A 13,414-nucleotide genomic window follows, 5' to 3' on the forward strand; every position below is an offset into this window, starting at 1 on the left:
GGACCTCGGACTTTACTCTGTCCCTTCCCAGGGGAAGACAGGCAGCTTCCCCACCCCCCCCATTCACCTCCCCCCACCCACCCTCAGCACAGACTTCTCCCCACTCAGACCTCCCTGCAGTTGACAGGTGACCTGCCCCTCAAGTCTGGGGAGGGAGAGGAGGGTGCACGGGGGTTCGGATTGGAGAAACGTTTGCCGAGCCTCTGTCCTCCGCGGTGATGGGGCGTCGGGCCTGGGAATCTCCCGGCGTGGGGCGCACCAAGCCAGGCTCCTCCTTGACTGGAACTCAAGCCCAGGTTTTGGGTCATTCTCTCTGAGGGTCTTTGCACCTGAAATCCATTTCCCTGGGGGCCCAAAACCCCGAATTGGTGTTGGTCCCAGGGCTGGGGGCTGAGCTGGGTTGGGGGGAGTGTGGACTGTGCCCCTGGAGGGGGAGGGTCCCTGAAGGAGAATCCGTGGGAGTGAAGGGGTCAGATGAGAGGTGTGAGAGCCCGCCGTGGCTGCTGGGTGAGGACTGTGCTGGACGGAGGAGTGGCAGAAGCAGGCCTGTGATGAGGCCGCGGTGACCCTGGCTGGAGCTGGCTGTCCCCGCAGACGCTCAGGGGAGGGGAGGTCTGCTGGCGGTGGGGTGGGAGGGGGGAGTGAACGGAAGGGAGGGCTCAAGGGGGGCCCCTGGGGGTCTGGAGGGAGACGCAGAGGGCGTGGGTGGTTTGTCGTTTCCCCGAAGTGGGGACGTGTGGGCCGGGGAGAGAAACAGATCTGTTGTGACCTGGGGTTGGGAGGCACAGGAAGATTTATGAGGGTCTTAAAAATTACTTTTGGTGCCTCTAAACGGATACGATCATGGTTTATTCACAGTTTTCCAGTTCTGTTTTATATGCTTGCATTTGAATTAGGAGGACGCGTCGGATAATTTCATCTGCTTAATATTTGACAAGTAATTAAGCAAGGGTGTGTTCTATATCTGGATGCACCGCACTGCTCGAGGCACCGGGGTCTGTGGGTGACAGGGCGGCAGATGTGCTCCTTGGCCTTAAAAAGCTTTAATCTCATTAAAAAAGAGAAAGATGTGGCTACGGGAAACCAACAAATGATTACCAGCTGTAATTATCTAGAAAATTCTGAAGGCAACATATAATCAAGTCCATAATGTAACGTGAGTTGCATACAAAATGCTGCTAGAACACACACGAGAGTCTGAGGCACGTTCATTAAACCGAGAGGGTCTCTTGGAGAAGTGGAGTCGTGAGTTGGGCCTTGAAGGAAATGTTGACAATGGCCTTGTGCGGAGGACAGGAAAGAGAAGACGCCGGGCTGAGTCGGTGGAGAGGGAGGGACAGCCCCAGAGGAGGAGGCCAAGCAGGAGAGAGGGCAGTTGTGATGAGGCTAACAGCGAGGACCGCCCGTTACTGAGTGCCTTACAGTGTTTGTAAAGCCGTTGGCGGGAGCTGTACAATAGTTGTCTTATTTATATCCTAAGTGCCCCGATTTTACCTAGGAGAAAAAGGAGGCTTAGAGAAATGAATTAATCCAGGTCATGTAACTAATGGCTTGTGCGAGGACCCCAGCCTCACGCCTTTGCGATTTCTGTCCTCCCCGACCAGGGGCCAGGGGGGAAGGGGCAGGAGGACGTGGACATGGGGGCCTTGCACGAGGGAGGGGCAGGAACCTGGAAACTCTCTGTTGCTGAAGCAGCACAGTGAAACCGGGGTCCTGTGGCTAGTACCGTCCCTTTAGACGAGGTGGTACAAGCACAGGCGGGGGACCACACGGGTGGATTCGAAGGCTGTGAACACAGCCAGCCTCGCTCTTCCTGGGAAGCATTCCAGTGAAGTTAAGAGCGAGACAAGGGCGTCCCCCAGGGCGCTGTCACTTAAAATTCTTCTGGAGGCGACAGCCACTTTAATTAGGTAAGGGAATAAAAAAAGAGAAGAAAGAAAGAAAGTAAGAGGCAAAGTGATCATTATTTGCCAAAGATGTGATTGTCCATCTTTTTCTAGGGGCAGAATCAAAACTCCAGAGAACCCAAAACTATCCGAGATAAGAGATCCCAGATGGCCAGTTATAGACTTTTTAAAAAATGCTTCTTTAATACAATGAGCAACTAAAAATATGATGAAAGGCATTCAAAATGTTAACCCAATTCCTAAGTGATTTATTCCTGGGAATAAACTTGAAAGAAATGTTCAGTGCTCATAGGGGCGAAAGCATAAAACCTACTGAGAGCTACAAAAGCACATTTGAAAATGGAGAATTATGTTGAGTATCTAGATAGAAAGTCCAATATAGTAAAGAGGTCAGTTCTCCCTAAAATTAGTCTGTAAGTTTAGCAGAATTCTAGTGGGATTGCACCATGATTTTGGGGTGGGAGGCAATTTTTTTTAAACTAATCGAAAGTTAGTATGCCGATCTCACCATCCACAGTTCTTTTTTTTTTAAGATTTTATTTATTTATTTATTTTTAGATAGGGAAGGGGGAGAGAGAGAGAGAGAGAGAGGGGGAGAGAGAGAGAGAAACATCAATGTGCGGTTGCTGGGGGCCGTGGCCTGCAACCCAGGCGTGTGCCCTGATTGGGAATCGAACCTGTGACGCTTTGGTTCGCAGCCCGAGCTCAATCCACTGAGCTACACCAGCCAGGGTGGGAGGCAATTTTTAAAGTAATTCATGAGTTCTTCTGAAAGAAAAAATGTATGAGCATATTTTGAGTTACTCCAAAAAGTAAGTAACGAGGGTGGAGAGGATGGGGGCATTTCTGCTTGTAAATAATCCAGTTATTAGCTTAGTCATCGTTAAAGTGGTGTTGTTCTGATTCCAGGAGAGAGAGGTAAATCACATAGAATGAGACCTAAACTACGTAAGAATTGAATTTATTCTATCAGATAGGTCTATGGTGAACTTTACATCAAGTCTAGGTAGGTTAAACTTTTAATTTAAATAAGCGCAAATGTAAAAGCAACAGAAAAGCTATCAGTGACCATGTAGTCTTGGGCGGAGAAGGCAATTATAAGCATTACAAGAAAGCCAGAAAGATTCGGTAGATTGTACTACATAAACATCTAAATGTGGGCAAAAACGAACCCTTTTGAATGTAAGGACAATGAAAGGGGGGAAGGTATTCACAAGATACTTGTTGGACAAAAGATTCGTATCCTGAGCACGAGAAAACAAGGGCATCCACGTGGTAGGAAAACGGGTTGAGAAGGTGTTGTATAGGCAATTCACGAAAAAGAAATGTAAACGATTAGTCAACGTTAATCAAGTACATGAAAAAGAGAGCCCAGTTTTCACCTGTTAGAGTAACGGGTAGACGTTTAACCAACAGGCGTCGTTGCTGGGAACGTGGGCACGGCCGCTCACTGCTTCTAGGTGTCTGCGGTGAGCAGTTCAGCACGGTGCACATCGGAGGTGTAAGAACGCACCGTGTTCTGGACACTGACGTCTCACACTAACCACCCGTCCTGAGGAAACCCTGTGACTCAGCAGTGAGCGAAGGGCTACAGACAGGGCGTCTCACTGGAGTTCTGCCCGTCACAGTCGAAACGCCCAAACCATCCGAATGCTTGTCCAGTGTTGACATGGCAAGTTCCAGAGCAATGCGGGTGGTGACTCTCCTCTTGGTTTTGTCCACTTCTCTGAGGTGTCTCCACCTGGTGCCCGCACATGGGTGTCCACTCTGTTCCCCAGTGCAGTGCCTGCACCTGGCAGGCCTCTGAAAATGCCATTTGAGCCAGCCCTGCTTTGGCCAGGCCCTTCGGTGTGGTCACTGAGTGTAACCTGCTGTGCTGGAACCCTGTTTATGAGGCTGGCACTGCCTGAGCCACCCAGTCCACCTCAAGTTCCCCAGTCCGCCTCCCAGGAACCTTGCCTGATTTATCACCACGACAATGGCCTACTCCTCTAAGCCTTTTAGCACGCTCTGTCTGGACCTGCCTCGCTCAGTGTGTAACTAGCTCAGTGTGCAATGAAGGATGGATGAGGTGACGGGGAGGTCAGGAGCTCCAAGAGCTGTGAGACTTGGGGGAGGTTGGTGAGGGGAGGAGGAGCAATTGGGGGGAGGGTGGTGGGGGGAGGGCCTCCCCTGAGGCTGTGTCCCAAAGGTCTGAGCTGCCGCCAGCCAGGCCATGGTCATGGTGAGGGTGCCACTTCCCTCACTGAACTTCACCCTTAACACGGGACACTTCTTACTGTACTGCCTCATCAGAGGGTGCTCCCACTGGCCTCCTCACCCCACACTGCCGCATTCAGGGCTGTGTGCCCACATGGGGGGCGTGGCCATGCAAATGAGAGGAGGAGAGGTATGTTAAGCAGGCCCCTCCGAGGTGAGATTTTATCTCTCGGTGAGGACAGAGCCCACATTTGGAGGTTTTTCTGTGTCCTTAGAGTCAAGGGCAAGAAGCACATTTATTTCCTGCTCCCGCCCAGCACCTGGCACACTGCTTTGCAGGTAGCAGGTGCTCAATAAATATTTATGGTGTGATTGATTGGGCCAGGTTAGTGTCCCTGGAAAGGGAAAGAAAAGAGATAAATTAGTGGAAAGGTTTCATAAATGGAAAAACTGTAGGATTTGATGAATACACTTATAACAAGATCATATAGGTTTCCTCTTTTACTTTTTTTAATCAACTTCTGTAAATGAGCTGAATGTGAATTTCTGCATTAAAATTTAATTTGTTAAACTGAGAAACCAAAGGCTCAAATCATCCGTGTTGGCAGGGAGTCACCTGGCTCAGGTCTGAGGTGCTGTGGTGACGGCGGCCTGCCTGTCGCTGCACTAACAGCCCCGGCCCCACAGACGGGCGGATGACAGGACGTTGGAAAGGACGCCAGACAGGCCGAGAGTGAGTGTGACCGCGGAGTCTGCAGGCGGGACGCGGCTCCGTCACCGTCCCGAGGACTGATCACGTGGGTTATCGAGTTCTCTCTTGTGTGGATGTGCCAGTTTCGGAAGCACTCCGAGCTCTGCACGGGGCAGCTCAGAGGAGTCAGAGCGCTCCTCCCTGCAGGCCCACCGTCCTCTTCATCAGCCGCCGAGTGTCACCTCATTTATTCCGTGGCATAGCCCTACAGGCGGACACGGTTACTGTCCCCACTTCACAGGGGAAGACAGCCAGCCCCCCACGGATCTCCTCTCCCACCACCTGAGTCTAAACCACCAGCACCTCCTTCCCGAGAAGTACAGGTCCCCCCTCCCCGCATCCGCTCGGGGGCCAGGTGGACCCTTTCCGGGATCAAGCCCCATCTGTCACCTCCTGGCTTAGAACGAGCACCCGGGTCCCGCCTGGACCACCTGTGTGGCCTCATCCTGCCTCCCCTGCCCTCACTCTGAGTTCCCGCCACAGCACCTTCCTTTCAGCCCAGAAACCTGGGTGCTGCCCCCCACCTTGGGGCTTTGACTGCCTGTCCTGCCTGCTCCCTGCCCGCCCCCTTCCGCTGTCACCTCCCGGGGGAGGCACAGCCAGTTCCTGGTTTGGAGAGTGAGGCTTGCCGACAGATTCTGCTCTTTTGTGGGCGGCACTGCTGCCATAAAAGGAAGCCCGGGTCTTGACCAACTTGATTCATTTGCTGAGTGTCCGAGGATCCTGAGTAGCTGTCCTGTGTCGCCCTGCTCTGGCTGCTGGGAATGTCACCACCCACCAAGCCAAGTCCCAACCTGCTGTCATGCAGCTTGCAGCCTAGGACGGTGGAGAAGTAAGTTCACAACAGGACAGGCAGGTGCTGAGAGCCATGAAAGGGAGTGAAGCAGGGGAGGGGCTTGAGGGTGGGGGGCGGGGCGGGGGTGGGCCTGGAGGAGGGACTTCAGGGAATAAGGGTATGCTCTGCAGGGGGTGTCAAGGAGCAAAGGCCTAGCATAGTCTCAGAGCAGCCAGGAAGGCTGTGGGAGGGGACTCGAGGTGGAGGAGGGGTGCGTGGGAAAGGACATTAGGGCTGGATACAGTCCTGTGGGTCCACTGCAGTTCGGATAGGGAAGCCACTGGACACTTTTAAGCAGAGGACCCACACAGAAGGGTTTTAAAGGTTCTCCAGGCACTTGAAAGGGCAGAAGAAGGTTGGCTGACAGGTGCTGTTGCTAGGTCCCAGCAGAGGTGACAGCGCGTGGACCAGGTGGTACTTTGGAGGTGCAGAGGGGTCTGGCGTGAGACGCGGTTTGAGGTAGAGCCCTCGGGCTCTGCCGAGGGACTGGATGGGGGCGTGAGAGGGCCCCAGGGCCCCGAGGCTGGACCAGGTGTTCCATGCTGTGCCTTTTACCGAGGTCTTCCGTCTGCCCGCGTGCCTTCTTCCAGAAGGGGCTCCGTCCCTGAGCCTGGAGCCTCTGGTCCCGGTCACTCCCCGGGCACCACATTCCTCCTCAGGGCACCCGTCTCTGGGTTGGCTCACCTGTGAACTAGTGTGACTGCGGGACCAAGGAAGTGCCCTCACCACACCAGGCTGACTAAAGCAGCCTCCTCCTCCTCTTTCTCCCCGCCTTCCTCTCCTCCTCCTCCTCCTTCACTGCCTGGCCTATATCTCTAGGTCTAGCGCAGTGGCACAGAGCAGGAGTGCAACAAATGCCTGAATGAAGGAAGGAAGGAATGAATGAACAAATGAGGCTGAGAGAAGGTAAGAAACTTGCCCAAGTCTTGGAGATAGTAGGTGGTTTGGGCACCACCCCTCACTCAAGGAGCTCTCGTCCTTCCCGCCCCATGTGGAGTGGGTGGCTTTAGGGGCACTTCTCTCACAGATGTGCTCACCTGCCCCCTCCCTCGCAGGCCCTGCCCCCACCCCCCCACAGGTCATTTTCTGGAACACGGCCCAGCTGATGGCAGTGTTTGTGTGTCGCCCTATGACGGGGGTGGGGTGGGGTGGGGGAAAGGACACGGCCCTCTCCTTTTGGGAAATCCACCACATGCGTCCTCCGCCCGTCAGGGTTGTGGCCTAAAGTAGACCTCCCGCTGGGTTTGAGCCTCGGGCACGTTTGTGGAGCCTTCTTTTCCCTTTGCTGCAAGTTTGCCCAAGACACGCAGACCTCTGTGTGTTGGAGAATTGAAATGAGCACCGATTTTGTTGTCCTGGGTAACACTGAGAGTGTTTTCAGGCGGACGGAAACTGGAGTGGAATGCACACCTCGTGCACGTCCCGTTTCGTTTCTTTAACAAACGTGGAGGCCGAGCTCAGAGGAGCCGGGGAGGAGCACAGCCAGTGGGTGATCTGAGAGGACGCAGGCTTTATCCGGAGGGGGAGGCAGGAAAGAGTGGCGTGAATGAAGGTGTGGAAAGAGGACGGTGCAAACATCCGGGGAGGGGGCTGAGAAGCCTGGGGTGGGGCCTGAAAGCAGGCTGGGGCGTACGGAAGGACGAGGCGTCTGTGGCTCCCCAGGCAGCAGGGAGCAGGTGGGGGATTTGGAGCAGGAAATGACCATCCCCATGGGCCGTAGTGTGAGGGATGTGGTGCTGAAGCCTGACCCTTCCCCAGCCGAGAGGTGTCGGCCCCAGGACCAGCCCCAAGGGAGAGGGAGAGGGAGAGGGGTGTGTGGGAACCTGGGGTGCAGGATTCAGCTGAACCGGCTCTAAGGGGCTGCTGGGGTCGCAGAGCCAGGAATGGATCCAGGAGAGACAGGACATCGGAGGGGGACATGATGACAGGTGTCGGATACAGAGGACAAGGGGAGAAGGAGACAGGGTGGTAAGCCGTGAGGCTGTGACGGGGCGGTGCAGCAGGGTGTTCCCCAGCCCGTGACCCTCCCGGGACAGGGACCGCATCAGTACCACCTTTGGACCGATGGCCCCTGCGTCCGTGCCTGCCCACAGCGGGTGCTCAGCAGCTGGCATTGCGTTCAGCTCTGACCTGATGCTTGGTGTGGCTGCAGGAGATGGTGCAGGCACACGGAGGCCCCGGGGCCATGGGGACTGGACAGGGAGCACCACCCAGGGCGCCGTCCTCTAGCTCGGCCCTCCTTAGGTTGTACCTTAGTCCATTCGGGCTGCGTGACAAAAACACTGTAGGTCGGGCAGCGTACAAACAACGGAGATTGATTTCTCCCAGTGCTGGAGTCTGGGATGTTCAAGATCAAGGCGCCGGCATGGTCACATTCTGGAGAGAGCCCACTCCCTGGCTCACAGCCAGGGCCATCTCACTGTGTCCGCACGTGGCAGAAGGACCTAGGCACACTCTGGAGCCTCTTCTATAAGGGCACGCATCTCATTCATAGAGGACACGGTGATTGGAGGGTGCAGTTGTCGTTGATTTTAACCCATCCGGTTGGTGGCATTTTGGCACAGCGGTGGAGCATACTAAGACACGGGCAGATGTCCCTGTGACTGCAGCGATGCACCTACCAGCCAAGCAGCCCCAAGGATTTTGGGCAAACCCCGGAAGCTAGAGGTGAGGGAGGGTCCCCCGCTAGGGCCTTCAAGAAAGCGTGGCCCCGCCCACAGCTGGATTTCAGACAGCTCGCCTCCAGGGCTGTCAGCTTCTATTGTTTTGAGTCACCTGGTTTGTGGTACTTTGTTATGGCAGCCCGAGGAAACCAGTGCACGTGCCTGCTTGCGTAAGCCTTCAAAGGGCTTCCTTTGACACAGGTCACGGAGAGCAGACTCCTTATTTCCTTCACCACTTCCTCTTGATCTCTTCTTCTTATCTGCCTTTCGTGTGAATGCAGGGACGTCTAACGTTTTGTGGCTGTAGAGGCAGGGCAGTGCAGCAACACAGAGACTGAGAGGCTATTCTGTCCGCCGTGAGTGGGATGGACTAGGGAGAGGGTTCAGAAGAGCTGCCGGAAGACTGTCGTCGGGGATGGAGACCCAGCGCCAGGGGCCTTGGCAGGTAGAGCAGGCGGGGCAGGAAGCCAGGAGCCTGCCCGGAGTGGAGTTGGCTGAGGAAGGAGACTGAGGTCAAACTACAAAATAACTTCATGACTTTGACCTTCAGGGCTCTCTGATTTGGGAAGTTATTCCTTGTTTTGGAGAGTGGCTGTCACTGTAATGAGAAAAATGGGAGGCAAACTATTGTGGGTTCGATTACTAACATGATTAACTGCAGGAATTGGAAACGGTGGATTTTTTAGGGGTTTGTGGAACATGAGTAGTTACAGAGAACTTGAAAGGTCTAGGTTTGTAAAACTGATGGGATGTTGGCACTCATGGATTAGGATTGAGAGTTTTTACTGTCCTGTGGGTATTTCCCCACAGGTCATAGCCTGTACTCAGTGGCAGTGGGTCTAATGACGCTGCGTCATTTCAGCATGGGCAGGACCACGTGTGTGATGTACATGCCAGGACACGAATCCCACGAGGAAGGACTTGGGAGGTGTAGGTTCCGACGGGTCCATGGCAGCCCAGAACCTCCATCACGCTTACAGGAGCTTTTGTATCTGGGGGGTTGGCAGCTCGGGATTTGTGAAGACCCCCTGACGGCAGCTCCGGCAGGCGTCAGCCCAGGGGCAGCGGTGTCTGTGAGTGGAGATCATCCGCGGGTTACGGGACCAGAGTCAGCGCCGGCTCTCGGCTCCACACCCTTGTGTCAGCAGGTGAGAAATCTGAGTCTCCGGGACTGGCCACCAGCCATCAGAGGCTCTCGGTACCCTCCCAGTGAGCCAACATTGTAGAGCAATTACCACACGAGACGTGCTTCCTTCTCCTAGCCTGTAACCTAACTGGAGAGGCAACACCAGTCGCTGTGGGGTGCATTGAAGACAGCAAGGGCAATAAAGACGGCAGAGCCTTCTGTGAGCCCTTAACTCAGAAAGAAACTCCTTTTCTTCGCCTGTATCCTGGAATAACAATATTTGCCTTGCCCCTCAACTAGCTATCTGCAAACAGTAAAATGCACCGCAAATGATGACATATCATTAGCAGCGTGTTCCGGGATGAGAGAGAGCCTGGGGTGACCTGGGGGCGGGGGCGGAGATCGCACGTGGCATCTGCCGTGGGTGTAGATCTGACAGGAGACATTGGCGGCTGAGGAGGGTGCCCAGGCAGAACGAACACGAGCAGAGGTGGGAGAGGGTGAACTACGGGGCGCGTGGACCAGATGGATCCGTTCGATGGGGATGGGGAGCGACCGTACATCTTCCAGCCAATATCTGGGGTCCAGTCCGAATCAGCGACTCAAGGGATTTGGTGCAGAAAAGTACCATTAGCATCATTGCCCAGATGACTTTTCTATTTCTGGAAGGTCTTTAAGGCATATTATCTCTGGGCTCTCTTGGCAAACGTGTGTCCCGTTGAATGGAGAGAAAAAGAATCTTCCTGAAACAGAAGGAAGATTTGTTCCTTCTCTTTCTTGTCTCATTGTGTTTATTTCTTTGGCTTGTATAGAAGTTAAAATAAAAAAAATAGCAAATTCAGATAAAGGTGGTAGTGTATCCGAAGAGTAGTGCCAAGATATCTGCTCACTTATACTTGGGAGGTTATTCATACATTAAAGCTGTTGTTCCCATCTGTGTCTCCTTTGCACCGACTTCCACAGCTGTCACGTGGGGACAGCCAAGCAGATTATGACCCCATATGCTCAACATAAGGATTCCCGTGGGTTCTTAACAGCTTTAGGACAGTAGACCTGTGTTTGACATGGTGTTTTTTCATTGAATGATGTATTCATTTCCGAAAACTTGGAAAGAAAAAAAACAGCAAATGCTGACAACCTGCCCAGTTTTAATTCCATTAGTTCTTAAAACTCTTGTAGCCGAACTTGACTGGGGATCCGAGCCCATTCGTGGTGTGTGGGCACCACGGTGGCCTCCCTCTGCTCCAGAGCAGTGTTCGGTCTGAACCCGTCAGTCCAGACCGACCTCCCCAAGAGGATTCAGCTCCCGCCATTCCCCACGGACATCTGTCAGGCGGCCCCCGGGACGGGAGCAGCTGCAAAGCCGTGCGCCACGCTGTGCGACGTACTGGTTTCTGCTCCTTGGATCAGCCTCAGCATGCAAGCTGCCACCTGCTTATAATTACGGGATAATAGATTTTACTTAAGAAGTTTGTTTGAATGTTGTAACTCTTAGGCCTGAAGAGAGTCATTCGTTTAATAGTCAACGAATATTCAGTGGGGACGGGGCATTGTTCTAGGACAGTGTTCTAGCAAGGAACCGTGCAAAATCCTTGCATTCTAGTAGGGGTGGCAGACAGTAATCCAAGCCGCAAAGAATCGCATGATGGAATGTCACACGACAATGATGACTGTTAAAGAGAGATTGAAGAGGGTGAGGCTATAATAGACCGTGACTTGGGGAGAAGTGGCTGTTTCAGGCAGATTTGTCGGGGAAGGCGTCTTTCAAGAGGGGGCACTGGACAGAAATATGAAAGGAAAGAAGTGAGAGACTGAGACTCCCAAATACCAGGGGGCAGAGCACTCCAGGGGGCGGGGCCAGCCAGTGCAAAGCCCCCCCCCCGCCCCCCACCGTGGGATGGCACCGGCACGTTTGCGGCATGATGGCAAGGTCGGCGTGGCGGGAGTGCACTGGCCACGGCAGAGGTGGTGGGCGTGAAGCCAGAGAGAACAACCGGGAGCCAGGTCCGGTCGGCCTTCCAGACAACGGCCAGTGTGCTAGGCTCTGTTCTAAGTACTACGGGAAGTCATTTTTGAAAATGGCCCGAGCTGTTGGGTGGAGAGTGGAGTGTTGGGGAGCACGAGAGGAAACGGGGGGAAATGCAGAAACTGTCACAAGATTCCTGATGAGAGACTAGAGTGACCTTGACTAGGGCCAGGGATGGAGGACGTCAGAAGTGACTGGAACGAGGAGCATGTTGATGGTTGACGTGAGCAGCTGGTGGAGGGATTGGAGGTGTGGTTGTTGGGGGAATAGCCCTGCTCCACCCCCCCCACCCCCCTACCCACAATGCCCCAGGGTGAATATGACCCAGGGCCTTTGATTCCATGGTCCTTTCATGAAGATCGAGAATGAACAAAGCCTCAAGGGGCGTTCATAATTTGAAATAAAAATTAAAATTTTACATGTGATATGTTTTCGGTAAAGAATGGAGTAAAGATGTTGCTGGCTTTGTATCACCTTTGGGGGGAAAAAAAACAAAAAAACCTTTCCTTAGCAACCTTTCAAAACCACAGCAGATGTTCCTTAGGAAAACAAAGTAAATGGCAATTTCCAGCCAGAAGAGACCCATTATCATGGGCTCATTACGCAGGTCGTTATTTTGTGTATTGGAGAGACCGGGTTTAATGTACAGTTAGTTGCTTCTGCCGGGTGGGAGCCCCAGATGTAATCAGGCCAGTCCGCGGTGAAGAGGAGGCACATCATGGAGATTCACGTTTTCCTTTCCTCCGTTCTGGCAGCTGAAATGTTAAATAATTTTCTTGTAGAAACAATGCTCAGAGTTGGGTGGACTCGTTTTGGATTTCCTGTTTTCTTTCCTTTTGTTCTGCTGTTATTCTTTCCTTCCTCCAACGCTGCTTATCAGATTTTTTCCCCTGCAAAAAAGAATTCCATGTACTTTATGGTTTCTGAATTTTCTAAGACAACTATGCTTTAGGATACTTTTGTGGGGGGAAAAATGAGCAAAATTGAAATAACCTGATTTGGGGGGGTGGCCCTCTATTTCTAGTACTTTTCCAGGAATAATTATCCCAGGAATCTGTTCTACTGCAAATTAGCTGTGTCTTTGGATAACTTCTTGATCTTTAAGATGACATGTATAGTCTATGATTATATGTACTTTGTAGTACTGAAATGTAAACTGTGATATTAAAACTGTGCCAGCTCATGTTTCGTATCTGAGAAGACACGAGGTTATTAAAGAGTGGATTCATGTGCAGAGCGCTCCCCTATTTCCGAAGTCAATCTGGATTTACTCTGGAACATGCCGACAGCAGTAGCCCCTGTGAAGGTTGTGGGTTCGGCCTCGTACTGGTTCAGGGAGCTGGTAGCTTCACCCGTAGCAGGGTGTCGGTGGTTAGTTTTGTGATGAATCTGATTTTATAATAAGATCATCATTCTTCAGCTGACATAAATGTCGCTCAGATTCTTCTTTATTGATAAGAATGTAATTTAATAATGTTTTACTTCTTCCAAAGAGGAAAATTTTCCCAGACCCTTTAGTACATGGGACTTGATGTTCTGGGCTGGAAGGGATACTGAGCCCCAAACTCAGCCTTTGAGCACACCTGGCCACGCCGGACCTTGGACACTCGTTATTCGTGACTCAACATCGGTCATTAATGATAATGGCTGCCATTTGTCAACCACTTAGTATGTGTTGTTATGATCCACTCGACAGTCTGATAATGTAGTTTTTGTAACAAGTCAAGAACCTGAGGCTCCCAGCTGGCCCTCTCGGGGTCCACGGGAGTTATCAGCAGGACCAGTGATCGTATGGGTGGAAAGGAGGCTACCCAGTAGAGGACAGCGTAGCACTTGCCCTTAGAACACGTCCACCCCGGCAGGGAAGACCGAGAAGGTAATAATTATATGGAACACTAAGGAGACAA

At 52.7% G+C, this 13,414-nt stretch overlaps 1 protein-coding gene and 1 long non-coding RNA gene across 4 annotated transcripts in view; both read left to right on the plus strand.

The window, feature by feature from the left end:
- Positions 1-13,414, plus strand: part of ZDHHC14 (zinc finger DHHC-type palmitoyltransferase 14) — a 218,612-nt gene that overhangs the window by 79,853 nt on the left and 125,345 nt on the right. The gene's annotated exons all lie outside the window — the stretch shown is intronic.
- LOC118500386 lies at positions 786-4,007 on the plus strand. The gene is made up of 3 exons (XR_004902953.1): positions 786-2,364; positions 2,639-3,260; positions 3,957-4,007. It is a non-coding gene; the product is annotated as an uncharacterized LOC118500386 (long non-coding RNA).

The sequence above is a fragment of the Phyllostomus discolor genome, chromosome 4 (genome assembly GCF_004126475.2).
Source record: "Phyllostomus discolor isolate MPI-MPIP mPhyDis1 chromosome 4, mPhyDis1.pri.v3, whole genome shotgun sequence".
NCBI classification, from domain to species: Eukaryota; Metazoa; Chordata; class Mammalia; order Chiroptera; family Phyllostomidae; genus Phyllostomus; species Phyllostomus discolor.